Source organism: Arachis stenosperma, chromosome 1 (assembly GCF_014773155.1).
Source record: "Arachis stenosperma cultivar V10309 chromosome 1, arast.V10309.gnm1.PFL2, whole genome shotgun sequence".
NCBI classification, from domain to species: Eukaryota; Viridiplantae; Streptophyta; class Magnoliopsida; order Fabales; family Fabaceae; genus Arachis; species Arachis stenosperma.
The window spans coordinates 56,972,398-56,978,495 of record NC_080377.1 but is presented as its reverse complement, the minus strand read 5'-3'; positions in this window follow the sequence as shown (position 1 = coordinate 56,978,495).

The following is a 6,098-nucleotide window of genomic DNA, read 5'->3' as shown; positions in this document are numbered from 1 at the left end:
AGATATTTTCTGGCTGAAATTAAGGGAGCTGAGCAAAAATCTGAGCTAGGCTAAAAAAGGACTGCTGATGCTGTTGGATCCTGACCACCCTGCACTCGGAATAGAGTTTTTGGAGCTACAGGAGTTCAATTGACGCGTTCTTAATTAGGTTGAAAAGTAGACATCCAGGGCTTTCCAGCAATATATAATAGTTCATACTTTGCGTGAAGATAGATGACGTAAACTGGCGTTCAACGCCAGTTCCATGTTGCAGTCTGGCGTCCAGCGCCAGAAACAGGTTACAAGTTGGAGTCCAGCGCCCAAAACACGTTACAACCTGGTGTTCAACTCCAGAAACAGTCCAAGCACGTGAGAAGCTTAAGTCTCAGCCCCAGTACACACCAAGTGGGCTCCAGAAGTGGATTTCTGCACCAATTATCTTAGTTTACTCATTCTCTGTAAACCTAGGTTACTAGTTTAGTATTTAAACAACTTTTAGAGACTTATTTTGTATCTCATGACATTTTTAGATCTGAATTTTATACTCTTTGACGGCATGAGTCTCTAAACTCCATTGTTGGGGGTAAGGAGCTCTGCAGCGTCTCGATGAATTAATGCAATTACTTCTGTTTTCCATTCAAACACGCTTGTTCTTATCTAAGATGTTCATTCACGCTTAACTATGAAGAAGGTGATGATCCGTGACACTCATCATCTTCCTCAATTTATGAACGTGTGCCTGACAAACCACCTCCGTTCTACATCAGATTGAATGAGTATCTCTTAGATTCCTTAATCAGAATCTTCGTGGTATAAGCTGGAATTGATGGCGGCATTCATGAGAATCCGAAAAGTCTAAACCTTGTCTATGGTATTCCGAGTAGGATTCTGCGATTGGATGACTGTGACGAGCTTCAAACTCGGGAGTGTTGGGCGTGATGACAAACGCAAAAGAATCAATGGATTCTATTCCGACATGATCGAGAACCAACAACTGATTAGCCGTGCTGTGACAGAGCATTTGGACCATTTTCACTGAGAGGATGGGAAGTAGTCATTGACAACGATGACACCCTACATATAGCTTGTCATGGAAGGAGCCTTGCGTGTGGGAAGAGGAATACAAGAGGAAAGCTTAAATGAGAAAGACAAAGCATCTCTAAAACTCCAACATATTCTCCATTATTAAAGTAACAATTATTTATTTCACGCTCTTTTATTTTTCTAATAATTCAAACTGATAATTATAATTGACATCCTGACTAAGAATAATAAAATAAACATAGCTTGCTTCAAACCAACAATCTCCGTGGGATCGACCCTTACTCACGTAAGGTATTACTTGGACGACCCAGTGCACTTGCTGGTTAGTGGTACGAAATCATAAGAAATCTTGATTTTGATATTGGGATTAAAATTTCGTGCACCAATTACTTAATGGGATTAATCCTTGCCAATTCTCAAGTTGTGGTTAGTGATTAGGATAGAGATCCTTGTCCACCAACCCTTGCCAAGACCTTTTTAGCTATTAGTTTACTTTCTTGCCATTTATCTTTCATGTTTCTTATCAAAACCCCAAAAGATAACTCATAACCAATAACAAGACACTTTATTGTAATTCCTAGGGAGAACGACTCGAGATTTAAATACTTCGGTTATAGATTTTAGGGGTTTGTACTTGTGACAAATAAATTTTTGTATGAAAGGATTATTGTTGGTTTAGAAACTATACTTGCAACGAGAATTTATTGTGAAATTCTAAACCACAAAAAAATCCGCTCATCACTGAACCAAAGAAAACAACACATGCTGAAACCAACTTGTTGCAAACTAGAGTTATCATCGAAGCTCCATCAACTACTCATGACATTATTGTGGATACTGTTTCTAACAAAGACGAACTCACACCCTTTGCACAAGACCCAATTTCTCATTTGCTTCAAACTGGGTTCACAAAAGTTCATCATCGAAAGAAAGATGCCATTGATCCAAACCAAGGTGATGATGTTTTAAATGACCAAAGGGAAGAAATAATCGATCTTAGTCAAGGAGATGACATTGTGAGTGAGCTCCTTGGAGTTATCTCGAAATTTTCAAAAGGCAAAGAAACTGAGCTTTTGAGTTCTGAAAACAAGTCAATTCATCTGGATCGAACTTCGCAAATTGCTAATCCTCTTGAAGGCATACATGATCAAAATATAACAAAAAATCCCATTGATCCTGATGTTTTCGAACTTCTTCAAAAGCTGAAACTTCTACTTGTCAACCCTGTTAAAGTATGGTTTTCACAAGACGGTTTTGACGCTGCGTTCAACTAGATTTTGATCTCTAACATTTCTTTGCAAAATCTCTCTGACCATGTCAAACCATTTGTGTCCTTGATCAATCATACCAAAAAGCTCTTCTCTTGTTAAAACGAAGCTCATCTGACTGATGCTTCTGTCAAAATGAATCAACTAATTACTAGGAAAAAAGAGCTCGAAAAAGAAATTGCTAAAATCAGACAAAATAAAGCCCTTCTCCAAAAGCCACTTAGCAAACTTCAAAGTATAAAACATTTGCTTGACAAAAAATGGTCCTTTCTTTATAAAAAAAGGATGATCTGGATTGTCAAACTCTTCAACACCAAACTACAGAAAACGAGCGTTTTCAAGAACTTCAATCGTTTGCACAGGATCACACCAAAATAAAAGAACAACTGGATCAACTCTTGCAACTTTATGAAGATTGAAGGCTTGGGATGCCAAGTTTCTTTTGTAATTGAAATTCCTTTTAAATACATTTTTTGCACTTGGTTTTAATTATCTTTGTGACATCAATAACGTTTCAAATACTTTCCATTTATCGATTTTATCTCGATTCCAGTATCAACATATTTAATTCGATATGCATTCCCTGAATACAAATTGATCACTTGAAAAGGCCCATCCCAATTAGGGGACCACTTTCTATAAACTCCAGATTTTTTATCGATGGGCAAGATAACTTTAAAACTAACTCGCCATTATCAAAAACCTTTTCCTTAACTCGTCAATTATAGATATGCGCTATACTCTCTTTTTGGCGAATAAGATTATTGAGTGCTAAAATGCGTTCATCATCTAAGTTATTTAATTCATCAAACATTGCATTCCAATAATATTCGACTGGCAACTCATCTTGTCTCATTATTCTTAGAGTATTAAGATTAATTTCCAAATGTAAAATTGCATCATAAACTAATTTATAAGGAGACGTGTTTGTCGATCCTCTTTGTGAATTTCGATAAGCCCATAACACTTGCCTTAAAGTCTCATGCCATGTTCGAGGTCTTTGACCAATATGTTTCTTAATCAGATTGATTAAAATTTTACTTGAAGTCTCAACATGGCCATTTGTTTGCGCATAATATGGGGCGAAGTCACCATAGTTATATTTCTTGATATTGAAAAATTCTTAATACGGTGGCCAGTAAACATGGTACCCTAATCAATGCTCAAAGTTTGAGAAATTCCAAATCGATGAGTTATATGTTCTTCTATGAAATTAATAATTTCATTCTAACCAACTTCTATTAAAGGAATGGCTTCGACCCATTTTATAAAATAATCGATAGCCACCAAAATATATTTGTGGTTTTTAGATTATGGGGGATGAATTATTCCAATCAAATCTAAATCCCATCCTCTAAATGGTCATGTTTTTATAATTGAATGCAACTCAGAAGCAGGAATTTGTTGTATTACTCCATATTTTTGACACTCTTAACATGCTTTTGCATAATCAATACAATCTTTGACCATAGATGGCCAATATACTCGATCACGTCAAAGTACCTATTTCATTCTTTCACCAGCTTGATGAGCACCACATATACCATGTACTTCACCAAGAGCAATAACTATTTCAGATTGACTTAAACACCTCATGAAGCTTCCCTCAATGCCTTTTTTATACAATTCATCGCCTACCACCACAAAATTCATTGCCTTTAATTTGATCTTTCGATCAGCCAAGACATTAGAATTTTTCAAATATTCTACAATTGGTTTTCTCCAATAAGCATCATTCCACTCATCTATGACCAAAACTTCCCTTTCTTCAATAGGCTCAAGAATTTGTTGGACTTTTGCTAATTTTATTAAGGTCTCAGGAAGAACCTTATATTTCGATGCAATTTGAGCCAACTCATTAGCAATTTTATTTTGAATTCTTGGAATATGAACCAATGATACTTTTCGAAATGACAATAATAACTCCCAAGCTATCAACAAATACTTTTGTAATTTTTTATTATTACACTTAAATTATTTCGACAACTGTTTTAAAACCAATTGAGAATCCCCTAAAATTTGGACATCTAATGTCCCTTGTCGATCAAAATTTCTAATCCCAAAATCAAAGACTCATATTCAGCTATATTGTTCGAGTATGGATATTTTAATTCGAACAAAAATTTTGATGGGATATCTTCTGGAGATATAATCAAAATGGCAACACCAGCACCATCCTTGTGTTTCAATCCATCAAAGTATAACTTCCAAAGTTCGGAATTGACTTCATTAATATTTTCTCCCTGGTCATTGAGATCATACGGTCGATCAACTAAAAAATTTGCAATGACTCGGCCTTTAATAGCCATAGCTAGGACATAATGCAAATCAAACTCCATCAACGTGAGCATCCATTTGCCTATTTGACCTCTTAACATTGGATATGACAACATGTACTTTATCAAATCTATTTGAGCAAATACTTTTGTAGTTTTTTCAACTATATAACATTTTAAATTTGTAAAAGCATAATAGAGGAATAGACACAATTTCTCAATAGAAGAATATCTTGTCTCAATATTAGATAATACGCGACTTAAATAATAAATTGCTTTTTTTGTCCTTCATCATCATCTTGAGCCAACATATACTTAATTGTATTTGTCGAAGCCACAATATATAGTTTCAAAGGCTCAAAAGGATGCACTGTTGCCATTACTGGTACTCTTGACAAATAATCCTTAATCAAATAAAATACTTTTTGATGTTTGTGTGTCCACACATATTCGGACTCATTTTTAAGTTTAACCAAAGTCGAAAAAATGTGTGTTTGACCAGATAATTTAGAAATAAATTGGCGAAGAAAATTTACTTTTCCCAAAAATGATTGAATCTCTTTTTTTTGATTTAGGGTGTGGCAATTCTAAAATTGCACATTTTAAAGGATTCATTTTTAAACCTTTCTGTCGCATCGTGTTGAATGCCTGACATAAATAATCGAGATGTTGATCCATCGAGATTGATTTTACCATCACACCATCGATATACACCTCCATAAATTTTCCAATAAATTCATAGAAGATAGTATTCATGGCACGTTGGTATGTTATCCCAGCATTTTTCAAACAAAAAAGTATCACTATCTACTCATAAGTTCTCAAAGCCCCAAGACATCAAAAAATAGTTTTCGGTACATCATTCTTAGCTATGAAGATTTGATTATAGCCAGAATAACCATTCATGAAACTTAAAATTTCATTACCTGCTGTTGAATCTATTAACATGTCTGCCACAGGCATAAAATACTTGTCTTTGGGAGTAGCATTATTTAGATCCCGAAAATCAATACAAACACGTAACATTCTATTCTTTTTCATAATTGGCACAATATTTGATACCCAGTCAACATAACGAGCTGTTCGAATGATTTTTGCCTTAATCAATCTTTCAATCTCCCATTTAATCTTAAGATTAATCTCAGGAGCAAAACGTCGAGGTGCTTGTTTCCCCGGTTATGAGTAGTTTTAATTCCAATTGATGTTCTACCAGAGATCGGACAAGTCCAGGCATCTCATCATAACTCCAAACAAAAAAATCTTTGTATTTAGTCAAAAGATTGATCAAATTTGCTCGAAATTGCACATCAATATTTTTGCAAATATAAGTGGGTCTGACATTGTCATCAGATAATTTCTTAAAGAGCCTAAATAGCGAAATACATCTTGCCCATTATCCATGACAAAATGAAATTGAACTCTCACACTAAACAGAATCACTCCCAGCCAATACGAGTATAATCAAGTACCGGGTGTCGAAGCTTTACACTAAGTCCTTTTGAAGTTAAAAAACAACCTTCACTATTATAAT